Source organism: Centruroides vittatus, unplaced genomic scaffold (assembly GCF_030686945.1).
Source record: "Centruroides vittatus isolate TY-2023 unplaced genomic scaffold, ASM3068694v2 scaffold_1478, whole genome shotgun sequence".
Taxonomy (NCBI): domain Eukaryota; kingdom Metazoa; phylum Arthropoda; class Arachnida; order Scorpiones; family Buthidae; genus Centruroides; species Centruroides vittatus.
The window spans coordinates 940,509-959,124 of record NW_027122680.1 but is presented as its reverse complement, the minus strand read 5'-3'; the positions used below and the strand labels follow the sequence as shown (position 1 = coordinate 959,124).

The 18,616-nt window shown below is 25.2% G+C and overlaps 1 protein-coding gene across 11 annotated transcripts in view; it reads right to left on the bottom strand.

Moving 5' to 3' along the window:
* Positions 1 to 649: 649 nt before the first annotated feature.
* LOC136987150 (far upstream element-binding protein 1-like) overlaps positions 650 to 18,616 on the bottom strand; it is a 64,779-nt gene continuing 46,812 nt past the window's right edge. For 7 of the 11 annotated variants that reach the window (XM_067284833.1, XM_067284834.1, XM_067284829.1 and 4 more), the window contains one exon: positions 13,587 to 15,389. The gene's annotated coding sequence lies outside the window, so the exon portion shown is untranslated. Of the gene's footprint in view, positions 1,048 to 6,418; positions 6,622 to 8,997; positions 9,096 to 13,586; positions 15,390 to 18,616 lie in introns of those variants that run through there. The other 4 variants (XR_010882583.1, XR_010882584.1, XM_067284831.1 and 1 more) reach the window with 4 other exon arrangements.

Here is an 18,616-nt window from a genome sequence, read left to right as displayed (position 1 = left end):
AAATATGTATATAATTAAGCATGAAGTGGAGAGAGAAGAACTCTAAGGGTGCGACTATGCAGACGCGAGCGAGAGAGAATGTGTGGCGAGAAGAGGCGAGACGCGATAAATATCAAAACCTGTCAGGTATGTGCGAGAACCAGAAATTCGCTCTCGCCAGCGTTATTTCTTGCTTCTCGCTTATGCATGGTTTTCCTTTGCGAAAACTAAATCGCTCGCTCTAAATTTGCATGTGCATAGTCGCACCCTAAAGCATGATTTCTATCATCTGGCACTCCTCACCTTTATAACGTTAGTTAGTGGAATTTCTACCACAGTATCGTGACTAAAAATGCCATCTTTTGATAGTTTTAATCTTGAAATCATCACAAAGTAGTTATTAAGTTATCTTAAATATTCATATTTATAAAGTTACACTTGACTCTCAACTCTCCAAAATAATGCATTATTTATAAAACCAGTTTTATAATTCAAATCACAATTTTTATATAAAACAATAACAAATTTGAAGTTTCTAAAATACTTCTTACAACATAATAAACTTTGATCCTGGATAATTAAGAGTCAAATGCAAAAATTAAATGATCACCACTGAAGTCTGACACTTAAACTTATATGATTAATTTAAAAACAGAAAAGTACAACAATCTAGTGATTAAAAATGCTTTAATAACAAATTGTCATAAATATAAAATATACATTCAGTTTTCTGTTACCCATTTTAACTTATCTAACGAAATGTATACGAATGTACAAAATTCGACCGACTCTTTGTACGTTCGAACACACTGCCCATCACCAGCTGTAAAGAAATGCTAGAATCACCAATACAGACCTGGATAGGGTTTTATATTGATGATCATGCCAACCATCTTGTCACAAATTATTTTGTGTACTATTAAATCTGTAGTTATTTTCCTTTCTGTTGCTACATCCATGAATGAATGTCAGCGGCTGGTGAATCCAATTATCCCCAAATTCCCTTGTATGGTTTCCACTTACTTAATCATTTTTTCATATAATGGTACCAACAGGAAAAGCTGAACTCTACAAAAACAAAATTATTGAATTGACTAACTGAAGATAAAAATAAATATAAATACAGTAGGCCTATGTAATAATCATTACAATAGTTGATAAGATGAGGCATTTAATCAGGTTATTTATCTGATTTACTGAATTAACTGACTGAAAATATCAGTAAAACAGCGATTGAAAAATGAGCACACTAAATATAATTTTGTTCATACATTATATACCTACGTCAATATATAAAAAACTGTATGCGATAATAATTTTAAGCAGATAATCAGCTAACAGATTTCGCATGTATGATTTTTCAAATGTTTCTAATCAGAAATATAATCTTTAATGACATTTTAGTACTCATTTTATCTTAAACATAATGTAAGTTTTAACCAGATGCAGTATTGTTGACTTTTTCAAATATCTCATTATTGTAACTTTCAAACATTCAAAGAACTTTCATCAAAACAAATTATATATATATATATATTTACAGATAATTTTGCAAGAATAACAAGTTATAATCAAATACAGCATGACTAAACATTGCTAAAATCCTACTTTTTTTCCATATATATGTGTATAAGATAAAATGCTTGATTGTGCTAGATTAAGATCTTCTCGTTTAGATCCATTGTAAATATTAACATTACTATTATTAGATGTTTACGCTATAATCCAGAATTATTATTTGTGTCTACGAGAAAACAATTTTTTAATCGGCATTTCTTGTTTTTTCCAGTGAAGCCATGTAAATAAGAATATGATCAAGTATCATTATCAAATACAAGGTGAAGCTATTTTAGTCTACTTATTGTTGTAATCTTTATTTCATTATGCTAATGTAATTCCTGTTGCAATAAATATGCCTAAAATTCGTGTAAATTCAATAATACAAAAATTCTTTTATTTATATAAAGAAAATTCCAAATATATTTTGTATTTTAATCTTTGCTGAATAAAATCTTATATAATAAACTGACTTTGCTGAATAAAATCTTATATAATAATAATAATCGTCTTCTCAATTTAAAAACATGACTTGCTTAATATAAATCATAAATAAATTCTCTCATAGAAAAACATATTATAATGAATTTTTAAAACTTAAAGATTTCTTTTCTATGAAATCAATCAGAATTTTATCATCATCAATCCAAAAATTATTAAAAATTAAACACACATAAAATCAAAAGACCAATAAACTTAATTCTTTATAAATTCCTTTGATATGAAACAGATCCATATATACGTATTTATGTATGTTAGTTTCATACTAAAACGGCATTTAAATTTTTTCTTCTTCTTTCCAATATAGAACTTACAATGATTACAATATTTTATAAAATATTGTAAAGCTGTTAATAACATGGAAGAATACGTTAAGATTAAATGACGTAGAATTTAACACTGCTGATTATTTTGTCTTAAATTGTACATTTAAGACAAAATAATCAGCAGTATCCTATATATATATATATATATATATAAAATATTTAATCTTAACTATAGCATATAACTTCAAATCTCTTATTTACAATTACATTCTAAAATATCAAAAAAAAAAAAGTTAAAAAATTTTGAGTACTCGTAGGTACTTAATAAATGGAGAAGAACTTTTAATAAATTATTAACTCTTTCTCAAATATACTGTAGGAAAAAGTTGCAATCATTAGTTTGCTGTATTTAGAAAAATCACTTTCGTAACATTACTTATGCCTAAATATTTAATTTTCTTGTGAATAAAACATTTTTAAATGATTAACTTAAAGCCTGAGATATCATATCAGTAATTTGACTAAATAATTTATTTAAATCAATACTACTACAATTATTTTCAAATGAATTATTTAGTCAATTGTCAATCGTATTCTAACGCTAACTGTGATTGTTGAATATCTCATTGAATTAGAGAAAATTATAGTTTTAACAGAATTCTCTTCTATTGTATATTTTGATCCAAATAATGAAATCATTACGATTGTTTAGAATCATAATTATCGCTACGAAACTATCTTTAAGCTGTTTAAATAACATACGTGCTACTTCGGAGAGTTTAAATAAATATGGTCTCTGATCACTATCACATAAATGCGCAAGACTAAATTTTACGTAGTCCACAGATACTTGGCATTTAATCAAAATTAAAACTTTTCTTAGCATCCTTTATATATTGTTAAGTTAATTTTTCCCTATCCAGCTGATTTAATCCTATTTAATTTAAATTTCAGTTTAAACTGTTACATAAAACTTTACCTTTTGTTACTAATTCATAACAGTTTGTTGATCTTTTGATTTTAATTCAGTAAATTAGACCCTTGATATTCAAATAAATTATTTATTACTATTATTAACAAATTCATATGCCAATAAATCAATAATAAATATTTAAAAACATGTCTTTGTTGTTTTTAATATCGTAAATTCTAGTTTTCATTAATATATTAGTTTATTGAATACGAAGAGTAAATTCAATACAACATAGGAAACTAAATAAGTACAATACTTTCTAAATAAAAGTCTTCCAGTCAGTCATAATCATTAATAGTTAGTTATTATCATCTGACAATTTTATAAAAATATTTTGCCAAAACAAATGAAAAAAAAAAACTTAAGCAAGAAAATCAGCAGCTTTACTCAAATTTTGTTTATTTCTAATTATTTCTACAAATATCAAATGTACTATTTAGAATTTCCATGAGGGGAGAGAATTAAGAAATATCATTTAGATATCGCATCATTAAATATTGTACTTATTTTCATCTTGATATAACATTCATCAAATTTAATAAAAACAATACTATTTTTAACCTATTATTATTCTCAAGTTCAAAGAGTTAATATAACTTTAATCACAACGGCATTTGATTAAATAAAAGTTTTATTTCTAGTGCTATACAATTAAATATACGAAACACCGTAAGAAGGGTGGCAAATCTACAGAATAGCTGCTCAAATTAACACACACAAGAATTTAACATGCAACACATTGAATCTTTTCTTTACTAATATTAAAACCATTGTTTCTGAATATTTAATGTTTCAAATGTTCCAATAACAAGACAGTTTCTAGTTTTTGTTTTTTTTTCCTAAAACTTCCTTCAGCGTTACTTCCATAAAAACTACTACACAGGCAACAGTAGAAAAGAAACTAAGGGATGATAAAATTGTCTAATTTGACTTTCAACTTGAACCAAATTTTAAAAACTATTGACTTTTTTCGTTTGACTAAATTTTTTATTTTATTATCCAATTTTCTCATTCATTTTAATATAAAATACATTTCTGTGCTGTAATTGGAACAAATTTTTTACTAAGTGGTTCATTTACTAATTACTTCTTTTAGTAATAAGTTTTCAAAGTTGACTAAATGATTACTTATGTTATTTTAATACAAACTACATGTTTATCCATTACATACAAAAAATAATGGTATATATATATATATAAGTGTATATGTAATGATGTGCACAAGATGATGATTAGAAATTAAAATATATTGATTTTGCCTGACTAGAACTTAAATGAAATTTATACTAACCTTCCAAAATTACTACTAGTTACAATAAAAATAAGTTTTGCATGTAACAAAAAATGTTCATGTCTAAAATTATGGATAAAACAGTGAAAAATATTTAAGAAATGGCATTATTAAGATATAAACTTTTAGCAAAACAATTAATAGTCAAACAAAAAAAAATATATATATATATATATATATATATATGAAGCGTGCAATGCCATAATGTTGTAAATGCCAAAAAACAAACTTTTCAGGAGAGAGAAAAAACACTTTTTCTAATGAACAAACTTTAATCAAATGCTATAAAAATTATTTTAACAATTTACACTTTGAAATAAAACATTGGGTTTAATTTCAAACACCTAAGCATAATAGTAGGGAAACAAAAAATGTTTAAAAACAGGGTTAGAGCCATAACGTTGTAAATGCCAAAATTGTGCAAGTGCATAAAGTTGTAAATGCCAAAAACAATTGCAATCATAAAATTAATGTTTCTACAGCTGAAAAACAGTTTTAAATACCAGAAACTTACATTTAAATTATTAAACACAATTTACAAATTCAATATCAATTTTAACATTAAAAACTGGCAATAATCTATTAGTGACTGCTTCCTGGCTTCAACAATGTTGGGCCCACAGTTTTGGTACTTGAACTGGGCTGTAATCTTTATCAATTGTAATATGATTATGATAAATAAAGGAAAATATAAACAATAAGGTATTAATTTAGTGTAATAAAAGTTAAAATGTATTTAAAAACTTCAAATCTGAAAGATTAATGGAAGTCCGAATATCATTTTGAAATATCAAATAATAAGGTGATACAGGTTAACTATTAATAAACTGGCATTCAGTTAACCGGTTCTGCATAAAAAACTTACTGCATTACAAACTGGAATAACAAAATGATGTAAATGTAAACCGTAACATTTTACATGCCAAAAGTCACGTGGCTTGCACTTTGGCACTTAAAACGTTATGGCTTGCACATAAATTCATCTTCAAAATATAGCCACTTAGAGCATCACTATCGCCACAATATTTTTTTGTAGGAAAAAACATTGCATTTAAAATTCATTTCTTCAATAAAATGTATTTTGAGAAAAATGGCATTTACAACCTTATGGCATTGCACGCTTCATATATTGAATACATTATAAAATACACATATGCATTACATAAAAATAATATTTATAAAATATCTTGCAAGAAACTTATATGATTTTTATTTGTAAACTTTCTAACTGTACTGAAGAATAAATTTTACATACATAAATTAATCAAATAGCTATTTCAATTTATGATGAAGACATCACTTGTCAATAATAATTAAATATAAAATGTTAATTAATTAGACTATCTTTACATTTCTAGCACTTCTAGTTTTTATAATTTTAAATTTTATTTAAGAAATATCAATATGTGCTAAATAATATAATGCACACTATCTTAAGATGAATGGATAAAGTTCATCTTTGGGAAAAATTATCTACATGCTTACAAATACTATTATGAAAATTGTTTTAGTGCTAGTGCATTATTTGTCGTTATATAAACAAACAAAAAAAAAAGTAACAATAATGAGGGGACGTCAATTCAAAGTGAAGAGAGAATTATAGCAGGAATGATGATAAATTTTAAACTATGACATGTAGATAGTTTTCCTTGGAAACAAACTTAACTCAATTCACCTTGAAATCAAAAAGTATTTTAAATGAAAATAATAATAAATACATAATGAAAAATAATAAGAAGAATAAAAATATCAAGGGTCTATTATTATATTCAATATCAGGATCAAGTTAAAAATTAAATGAAGTAATGAATAAACCATTTGCAAAATACATTCAAAAAGTCAAAACATCACCTTCCGGCATCCCTGATATCCTGATTTAACCTCTTTGGGGATTCAATTTATTTCTAAGTAATTTTCTAAAAATTTCATTTACTGGCATTTTATCCATTAACTGTACTTCATAATTGATTCTGATGTTTTTCATTCACAGCTCACATCCAGAAGAAATTTATAGAAAAACTATGTAAGCCAATTGGATTCATTCCTTTAAAATTCTAAAAAAAATTATTTGCTATCACCAGTAATTACTACAAATGTAATTGATTATTTAAATAGCAATAGATCACACAGCCATTAAAATAAACCTCCAAAATCATGGAATGTTCTCAAAAAATATATTACTAGCAAGAAAATCATCAGCAATCTTATGGCTGTTTTCATTAATAACTACATATAATAAATAAATAAATAAATGCAATCATATATTTTACTTTTTCCATCTGACATTTATAAAAATAGTTAACACAATGATGCCTAAATACAAAATATGTTTACTTACAATACAATTTACTTGGGGTATACTGAATTATTTGCGCTTACTTTCTTTATATAAAACTGGTAATTATTTGCATTTAATACTGCTTAAAAATGACTGGAATATAGTACTTAAAATTCAATTGGTAGCCTAATCTGTAGTAACTGTAGAAATCTAATAGTGTATTAAATGTAAACTTTTCTCAATTTCACCATGCATTATTATTTTTAAATTTGGATAACATTTTTGCCAACTAATATTGGTAAACATTGACAACCTATAGTATTTATCAAAATTAGAAAAACTTCTTTGAAGCAAATTTAAGACAAAATGCTTGATTTACTAAAGTATTTTATACGGCTTCACCTGCTAAAATATGCTGATAAAAGCAAGCAAATGTTTAGAAAATTTCTAGTGTTGTCAGAATAAAACAAAGTCTGAATGTGACATTAGACGCTGCTAAGATGCAACTGACCTTTTTGTTAGTTTTGTTGCATCAACTGTGCAGCAAAACTAATAAAAAGAGGTATAAACAAATCATTTACTAATTACTAATACGAATGTACATTCTTTGTATGATGATGTAATTGTTTAATTACTTATATTGATAAATAGATAATAATCTCATTAATATTCGTTTAGGCCATTATATCAGTCCATAGACTTTTTATATAAATTAACAGGAATAACTTCCTGACACGTCTGAAGCATTTGAAGTGTTCAAAGCACTAGTTACAAATGAATAAAGGAAAATGATTCTTTTGTTAATGTGTTAAAGTAATGTGTGCAAAAATGTGGTAATATGCCTATCAGATTTTTTTACATTACAAAGAACATCAAGATAAATAGTATAGCGGAACCAAATGAATCATTTGCTTAAGTAAGATTTAAACCAACCAACCAAATAAACATTAAAACTGACTGTTGAAATTTTGAAACAAGAAAAATACTGATTCGCTTCTACTAAAAGAAATGTAATGTAATTGGTACGTAAAAATTCGAGCTAATAAATGCCTTGGTGGTGATTTACACATAAGCAGTATAACGCAATTGTTAAACCCTATCCCCCAGGGAATAGCAAATGATCTTGAAAACCCTTTTATTCAGCATTAACATGAGACTGCTCGCTCAGAGCGCACTACAAAAAACATTACAATCTAGAAACCTTCAAAAACACCATAAATAACGTTTATTTGTGAATATGCCTAGACATTAAAACTAAAATCAGGAACCTTTTAGCAAAAAGATAGATCATTTTTAATTACACAATAATAAAGTTTATAAAATTAACACTTTAAAAATTAAATCATCATTTCTTGCTGGGAGAGAATACATACTACAATTATTCAATCCTTTTTAACGTTCGAAAATTGTCATTTCATAATGATTATAATGATATTTTTTGTTTTTAATGTAAAACTTTTGAAATATAAGGGCATAATAATAAATCAAGGAAAAACAACTTCAATTGGCTATTAATATAAAGGAACATTTCAAATCTCAAACTAAACCTATATAGATTATGGACATCATTGTGTTAACAATTATTGTTACAGAATCAAACAATTATAAGATCTAAAATGATATCCAAATTAATAAAGATTTTAATTTTTCTAATATTTTCAAAGTAAATTATATATCAGCTATTAATCACAAATTGCTAATGTTAATGTAGAAAATGTTTAATGATCAATAAATTATGAGTATACTTATATGTAACCAATCGGGAAGATTTATAACACAATGGCAAATACTTTAAAATAAATAAATTTAATAAATACAATCATTTTTTCAAGTTTAATATTTTAAATTTATATTAATCATCATTCACATAAACATGTTTCATTTATCAAAATTACAGGAAATTCTTTCAAATAAACCTATAGAGTAATCATTTATTTCCAAAAGTTTTTTTTTATTATGTCAAATAGCTATTTTAAGAACTATATTATTAAATTTTGAGTTAAGATATCAATAGAATTTTTTTCTTAGAACTTCCTGTAATATTTCAAGACAACATATTAATCAATTATTATATTAAAAAATGATACATATTCAATAATTAGATATAAAATAAAATAATTTTGTTAAATGCAATGTAGCCATTGTGACATACTTTTGAGCATCCCTGATCTAATCAGATAGGCTGCAACAAGTGTGTCTTCCTATGGTAGCCGAGTCAAGAAATTATTGTGTTCTAATGTTGATAATATCCTAGTTTACGAAATAAAGCATTTCACCAAAAACATCCCTACTTCATTTTCCATCTTAACAAAAATTCAAACTAAAAAGCATTAGAAATAAACAATAAACCGAATTTCTTAAGTAATCAAATATAATTTTTCTTTTAAATCTTTCAAATTTATATCTAATAAAATTTATAAATTTTAAACTAATCAGGCAATCAAAATTTATGCATTCAAGAAAATTTTTATTAAAAATTCACTAAATCTAGATATAAATATATAAATCCCAGATATCCAAAATTAATGCAACGCGTGCAATCTATCGCTTTAGTTAAATCTGAACGTATCCGTGCGGAGAAGATTCTATGAAAGAATAATGCAATTGAAATAAATTATGATATGCTACAAGAAAAATACAACTTTTCCTTTCAATGTAATGTCTAAATATAAAAACAGTTAATTTTCTTAATAATAAGGTCGATTATTTTTGGCATTAGCCTCGAAAACATGCAAAATTAATATGACAATCCCACAAATCAAGCTAATTGCCAGATTACAAATTATATAAATGAATGATTTCGTGAGTGTAGCGTTACAGATACTGTTGATGTCTAATAAAAAGATTTAATGACCAAATAGATTTATTTCATTTTAAATTATTTAAATAAATCAATCTAATTAAAACCCACAATTTTAACGAATCGGCTGACCTTACTAATTATGACGACCATTAATTCAAATTAAATTTTGAACTATCAAAGTTTCTATTAAACGATACCCTATTTATAACAAACTCGTGAAATCATTAAATCGTTCTATAATCTAAGCTAATTTAATAATTAATATATCTTTCCATTTAACATCTGGTATTAAAGATTTTTTTTTTAATTCAGATCAAAGCAAATTTTCCAATTATACGGTGAAAAATTAAGTGAACCAGCAACTAGATTTTAGTAAAATTATTCTCGTTATTTTAAATGATGTGTATTATTTTTAGTAACATAAGTGTAATGTTTAGTATGTATTTTTAGTAATTGGGAAGAGAGTCGACTAACTATATTAGTGAAAATGGAAGTTTAAAAATCAATTTAATTTATACGAAATAGTTACCGACTAATGATAATTTTGCCAATTCTGAAATGTTCTTATCGTAATTTAATTCCTTATAGAATATTCTCACACAGGAAACGTTTTCTTTAACGCATTTAGACTTCTTTACTTAAAAAATTTCTTATTTAATTATAAGCATTAATTCTGGAAAATCATAAAATGAACAAATTTAATCAAAATAGTAATAATTTAATTAAACAAATTTCAAAAATATAATTTATTTTAATCATCAATAATGAAAAAATGATTTTAATAATTAATATTTGTTTTATAAATAAAAATTAAACAAAATTAATTTGCATATAAATTAATTATTTACATCTTAATTTAATATTTCAATTGAAAAAAGATGGCCGCAAAATTTATAGACAAGACTACTAATATTAAAATTCAACAATTCCAAAAAATATCCTAATTTTAACTAGTATAACCAATAATAAAATCCTAGTAAATACGTAAAATAAAAATGGACAAAAATCAATATTTTATCTGAATTTAATAAAATCCACAAATACATTTAATTAAAAAAAATAATAATAATCAAGTTTCCTCGATCGTACAGATTTTCTGCATTAAAAAAAAAAAAATAGTAGTACATATACCCATTTCCTGGCAATCTTTTATGGACTAATTGCATAAATTTTCGTTCTCATTCTGATAAATTTGGGATTACAAAAAGGTTCGACAATACTATTAACAAAGATTAAATTTTAAAAAATAATTTTGACTGAATAATAAAAAAAATTAACAAACTGAACGTCGTAAAAAGAATTAACTTCTAATCCATATTACTTTCATGCAATCAGTCCCGACCTAAAAAACTGTCGACAAACACGCACAGCTTTTTTCTATACTTTTTTTTAAAAATAAAGACGACAAATTTAAAAATAAATAAAACTTCGAGTTTAAACTGTATAATTACAGAAACGTTAACTTAAATAAAAACGTTTTGCGTCGTCGTAATGGAAAAACTAATTTGCGGCGACGGCAAACGAATTTTTGAATTACGACACGAAATTCCTTAGGGGTAAAGGAACGTGCGAACCAGGAATGGGTTATGAATGTAAAAAGGTCATTCAAATTTTCTTCTTCTCGGTTTCAATTTTTATATGACAAAGTTAATAAATTGTATTATTATAAACATTATTATTAATAAAAGAATCAATTCAGAATTAGAAAAATTCTATAAACTAATTTTAAAAAAGTATACAGTCTGCAAAAATAAGAAATTAAATATTCAAATATTTATTAACTACTATTATTGTTTTAAATTGAAATCAATAAAACAAATGAACAATATTTGAAATGAATAATGAATACGTTCTAAATGACTGAAATCATCATATTTAAAATCAATTATTCATAAAATGTATTAATAAAAAATAACTGTATATAAATTCATAGCAAAAATACATTTTTTTTTAATGGTCAATAAAAGAAATTCACAGTAAAATGTATAAAATATATAAAATTTATATTCTATTTCAAATTCATCAAGAAAAATTTCATATTTCATTTAAAAATAATCAATTATGCAATATATTATATATATATATATATACACACACATATATATATTATAGACAAATTTCTCATAAAATTTAATATAAAATTTAAAATTCAAATAAAAATATAGGAATCATTATTTCAAAAGTTCATTTATATTATATTATTATACTGATAAAAAAAATTTTTCAAATATTTTATATATTTATCAAACTGGAAAACCATTACTTTACTATTAATTACTTAAATTCAACTTTGTCATGTAAAAAAATTACGACGATAAATCTCGGAGATTTGGAAAATTTAAATGTACCTTTTTTTTTTTTCGGCAAAGATAAATTCTTGTGCTGATAATATAATGATTTACAATGAACTGTTGATTTGACATTTCATTTTTTAAGTTCAGTTATGCGCTACTTTAATCAACATTTCGTTGAATAAAGAATTTTTTCCACTAATTCATAATACTGATTTAATATTATAAAAACATTAATTAATTTTTAAAAATGGGGAAACTTTTATATGCATTTAAAAGCAAGGTTTTTTTCAAAACAAAAGTCGTGTAATTTATTCTACAGGGGCTTCTCGAAGACACTAACGTTTGATCGGTTAATTAAATCTAAATATATAATGCCTTCTTATAATATACTTTTTTACTATATATACTTCTAAATATACTTTTTTTATTGTCAATTAATAGTTTAGAATTAATAAACTAAATGGAGAATGTTAATTATATGAACAAAGAGGGAGGAAAAAAAAGGAAAGATGATCAATGTTAGAATTTTATCGTACGTTTAACAAATTTTTGAATGTAACAAACTCATTATGTTTGTTGTTTCTCCGCTTAAATCTTATTCCTCTATCATTTTCTTCTTTCCTTTTTATTTGTATCAATCTAGAAGTACAATAATTTTTGTTTTCATTAAAAAAAAGCAGGACTTTCAAATTTATTACAATTTAAAATGAAATGAGATTTAATATATATTTTTAATTATTATTATTATTATTCATGGTTAAAGCACTGATACAATACTACATATATAAATTTATAACAATATTTACTATCATTTTAGTATCATATGCATTAAAATCGTATGTTATGAAATTATATATATATTCATCCCAAAGAGCATAAATTATTATTATTATTATTATGCAAACAATTATTAGTTAACCTAAAAGGAAATTAATCATTATATCTTAAAAACGTCATAACAGGAAATTTTTATTAAACGTGCGGCTATTGAAATAAATGCACTCTTAATATCAAAGAAACTCTTTAAAATTTCAATTATCTTAACAAATAATAGAAATTTTGTATAGATATACATCGTCAGATAAAAAAAAAACTGAATTCTTAATAGCTAAATATTTACTTTAACACTCAAATTAATTCAGTAACTATTTATAAATATGTTAATATTAGTAAAATATGCCCTATACAATGTGTGGTGTAAAATGCATAAATGAATTCCTTACACTATTCGATATAGGTTCATACAACATCTAAATTATTAACAAATGCAAAAAGTAGAAGTTAGACGACACAGCTTGATCGTTAATATTTAAAAGTGACAGCAGATAAACTATTATGACGAAATTTTGTATTACTTTTTGCATTTACCAGAAAACGTTTAGTTTTGAATTAACTCTTAAAGTTTCCTTATTTACTGCGTAAGTGAGAAACTCTGCTATTCGCATATGCAATTTTAATTTATAAAGGTTCTTCGTTACTGCTTTTCGTAGTATGTAATTGATGTTTCGAATCATCTACGGATATTTACGATTAAAAATTCTTAATATATGTTTATAAAATAAATCTGATGAGAAATGTTGAAATTTTGTGGTGTATCAAAATTTTTAAAAAAATGAAAATTTCAATTTACAAATAAACAAAATGTGAAACAATTAAAAGATATTTTATTTTAAATTACATTAAGTTTACCACAAAACCAGTGCTGAATGAATTTAAAAAAAGAAAGTCACAGAAAACGTCACAAAGCATTTTCCAAACATGCAGTGCTCAATTTCTATTTTCTGAAATGTAAAATGTATAAAGATAACAGCATGTTTCAATTTTATATATAGATATATCTCTTTATATTTTTATAATCAGATTTTATACAATTTAAAGGATATATAATAGCCTGTTCTGTATTTTCACAGATTTTATTCTCCAAACAGCAAGAATCGGTATAGATTGATGGATTTTTTTTTTTACTTATAACTTTAATTATAATAAAATGAAAATAAATGGAATGTAAATTTATATTCATTAAGAAAAAAACTGTAATATGAACTGAAAATAAAGATTGAATAACACAATGATATGGTGTAGGTGCTGCCAAAACACAGCACATTTTAATATAAATGAGGAATGTTCTACATTCAATCTATTCCTACTTATATACTAAACAATGCACTACATATGAAAATAATGTGATTTTAAATTTGAAAGATCTTACTCTCGACTTTATTTCTTCAATCTATTCTGCATTCAGATAGACATGGCATAATCGTGATGAAAATAGTAAATAAAGTTAAAATTAATCAAATGGTAACATTATGAAAACAATGCATAAACATAAATGAATGAATTATTTATGAATAGTAAAGAAATGCATTGAAATTCTTTTTTAACTACAACAATAACTTAAAATCATTATTTGAAATATCTTATTTCTAATATTGTACCTGTAAAATCATTTTTTGTACATCTTTTAATAATTTTTGATAAATACATTCTTATTATTAGGCATTTTAATATTTATCATTCCTCATAAAAAAAATCAAAATGTCTTTACAGTGAAAATGGTAATGTACTCACCACAATAATGCCAATTCACTTTAGAGCTAAGACTTGTATACTCTTACCAAATATCAAGCTGTAAAGCTTGGAAGAATTTATTCAATTTTACAAATATCAATACAAAAAAACAATATCAGATAAAACATTATTGGTAAAATGACAAACATCGCTTACAGACATTTCAAACTGAAACATGACAATGTGATTTTCATTATTCTTACCTCTGTTGATGAGGCATATCTCCTTCATTTATTTAAATGAAAAGCTGAAATCTAAACACTCATGTGACAATGAATAGATATATATAATAATATCAGTTGAATTATACTAACAGCAATCAATTATTTTTACTCAACTCGTTATCCCACGGTGAAATATGCCATGGTACTGGTGATCTGGCACTCGAGACGATCTCCAACCAGCCTAAAACTGAGGCAATTAGATAAAAATAAAAAAATAAACAAAACATATCCAAAACAAATACCTTTACTTTACCAAATAGAAAGGGGAAAAAAAAAATTCAATCTAAATTTGGGTTACAATACAAATAAAAATCCAAATATATACAAAGCATATGACACTGTCACATGAGGAATATTCAGCTGAATTTGTTAAAACTATAAACAACTAGCAATATACAATAGACATATGGCATCCAACACTAAAATGTATTATTGTACTGATGTACTAGCCATCTAGATCATGTCAATTTGACATTAATATCCATTCTCAGTTCACATATTCTATGACAAAATTTTTTATGTTGATATACAATGCTGACTTAACCGACATTTCACGTGTAATAATTTCTGGTAACCTCTGTAAGATGATGTCAAATCAAACTTGAGAAGGCATATTGCAATCATGTGAGAGCAGCAGCATACTGACGGTATTCTGAAAAAGCACAACAACAAAAAACAAACATATTTCACATATCAATTACACCTGTTTTGCTGTTTGTTTTTGGCCTGTAAGAAAACTTTCTATATGCATTATATGTATTAAAAAACCCTAATTTGCCACTTATCGGTCACTACTACTTACCCCATACTTACATTTAACTTCAAAAGAATCGGGAAGTTATGAATATATGATCCTCTGGAACAAAAGATGTTCTGGATCTATATAATTATCGGTTACTAATAAAAATATTTGGGATCATCTGCAGTTAGTCATCAAATAACTCATTTTTTAAATGTAACTACAAAAATTCATTCTGGTTCTCAAACCCAACGATTAACTTCAAATTTAAAACGCACACTAATAATGTAAAAGTTATTTTGGTTCGTAGCTTTCTTTAATTTAATAGCATCTATATTATAATAGATTTATTCACTTTCATATATATAATTATTTAAAAGCTAAATAATTCCTTTCGAATAATTTTTAAAGGTTTCAACCAAATTTTAAGATTAAATCATTTCTATTAAATTTTCTTGATCATATGTATTTAATTCTTTGAAAAAAAAAATCGCTTTTAATCAGATATGTAACTGATATTGAAGAATTTTTTAAATAGAGAAAACAAGTTCAAAAATTCTCTTTATATTTTAACAATTTTCTACACCAATAAGAAAATGTAAATTATTTTCCTCAATAAACATATGAATATATTATAAAATTTTGTACAGAAAATTCTGTATATAATCAATGAGATCAAATGGTAGAGAAATAACAAACATGCTTCGTTAAAATTCTCAAATTCATTTGATAATATACTTACGTAAAATATTAATTTTATTTAATTTTAAAAAATGAGAAAAACTCAAACCAAGCCAATCAAAAAGTCACTTCCTTATTGAAGATAGTAAAAAACTTATTGGGCTGCAATTTGAAAAAAAAAATTATAGACCTATAAATTCCCACTTTCGTCCGTCTGTCATTCCTTTATCTCAAGAATGGTGTTGGATAGAAAATAAAAGTTGATATCAGATATGGAAAGCTTAGGGGAAAGAGTCCCAATTAATTATATATGAATTTCCCATCTTATACAAAAGTCATGTGATTTTAATTCAAAAATTTCCCCCAGAATGGAATTACATAGTTGACCAGCATGACTCTTGTTATCAGGAAAAGACACTATTGAGATCAAAAGCATATATTTTCAATAAATTAAAAATTGCAGCCTGAAACGTGACAATGTCACAATACATAATTCCTTGTTTAATTTAAAATTACATTGCAGTCCTAAAAATAATAAAGATTTTATTACTACTTACATGAAATTCTACAAAATTTTTCTTTTATAAAGTGGACTAATTTAACAAACACTGCTTCTATTAATTTTAAGACTAAATTTTCAAGTTATGTAATTGAAGCTTCGCCAAAATAACTTCAGACTTAGAACCATGCTTTTAATGATTTTTTATATTACAATTAGTATACAGTAAGACCCCGCTTAATGATGCCCCAATATCACGCAGTCTGCTCGAAGCCTTAAAAAAAGCTCAAAATTTACGCCGATTCAAATAGTTGCAGCATTTCGTTAATTCGTATATAATACGATTATTTACGAACACAAACCAATCGACAAAAGGTGGCGATTTGTCGTAGCACTGTACTTCCCTTAAATCTATGATTGTTTTGTGCAATTTTGGAAAAAATATATCGTCATGGATGCCATAGGAAATATCGACTTGGCTTGGCAAGAATTAACTGATAAATACACGGACGGAGTGTGGAAGAAATTATGGCTGAAGGTATCCAAGAATTCTCAACAAAAAGAGCCTATGGCTGTATTGTTAGGTTGACTATTTGGTCAACCTAATCGATACAGTAGAACTAAGATGTAGACGGGCAGGGATATTGAGGAGTTACAGCGGGTTTCTGGTGAGTGTCTTACCAACGACAACCTTCAAGTACTGGATAAACAAGGAATTCATGTAAAACTGGAAAATAGTGATTCTAAAGACAAAGAATCCAAATAACTTGTTACAGATTTCCTTAGTAAAAATTTGGTAACGATAACCGAAATTATTGATGAAATTTTAGTGAACAATCTAAATTTTGAAAGGAGTGCAAAAGCAAAATGAGGCATTTTGGATGTGATCTTCCGATACTGACATTTGCTTAAGGAAAGAAAAAAAAAAGCAACAAATAAAACTACACAACCTTATCACAAAAAACAAGAATTTCGGAAGAGCCAAGACCTTCGTCACAAAAAATGAACTTTACATTTCTGTGTGCATATGTTTGTATGTTATTTAACATATATTATTATGCAAATTAATATAAAAATAACTTAAAGTAAAATCTGTTCTCCTTTCTCTATTTACTCTGTTAAAATGACCTCGTTCAATGCTGTTTTGTTTAACGCTTTGCAGCCTAGAACACATTCCCTGCATTAAATGGGGCCTTACTGTACTTAGAAAATTCTAAATAATGATCAAACCATCTGTAAGCCATTTGAATTAAATGAAATTTTTTTAATAATTAACACTTAAAAATGAATAAAATCCACTAGTATGTATACTTTCAAAACATTTGAAAAGCAAACTGAAGAAAGTTATAAAATAAATTTACATGCATTTCAAAATTTATATAGTGTTTCAAAAATAATTAACCATAAAAACTGTACTGAGATGTATTATTGTAATTTAAATTATTACTTTTGTAGTGATGAAAATACAACCATAACTACAGGATTTCTAAAAATCATGAATTATTAGTTAAAATTTTATTGATTAATTATTAATTGTAGTGATTATAAAAAGTCAGATATATGAAATAGAATAAAAGAATGTTTACTTCAATGCTAAAACAATATGATATTCAATTAAATGTCATTGTATTAATGAAGCAATATTCGGTATCTCTTATATGAAGATTAAAAATTGTATTCTAAATATCTGTGGTTATTATTTTTGAAACAACATACAGGGTTCCTACTCGAAATTTTCTTTTAAATTCCGTGCCTTCTCCCAACCGACTTTGTACAAATTTCCTTAACGTCGTATCCCTTACGGCAAGGCACACAAAATGAAACATTTGAATTACTGCACACACATGCTATTGCTTCTCCAACTTATTAATTAGATATTTTTTTCTAATTAATACTTATAAAAATATATAATTGCCAAATTATTAAATTAAAAATAAAATTTTTTATTAAATTAAAGTAG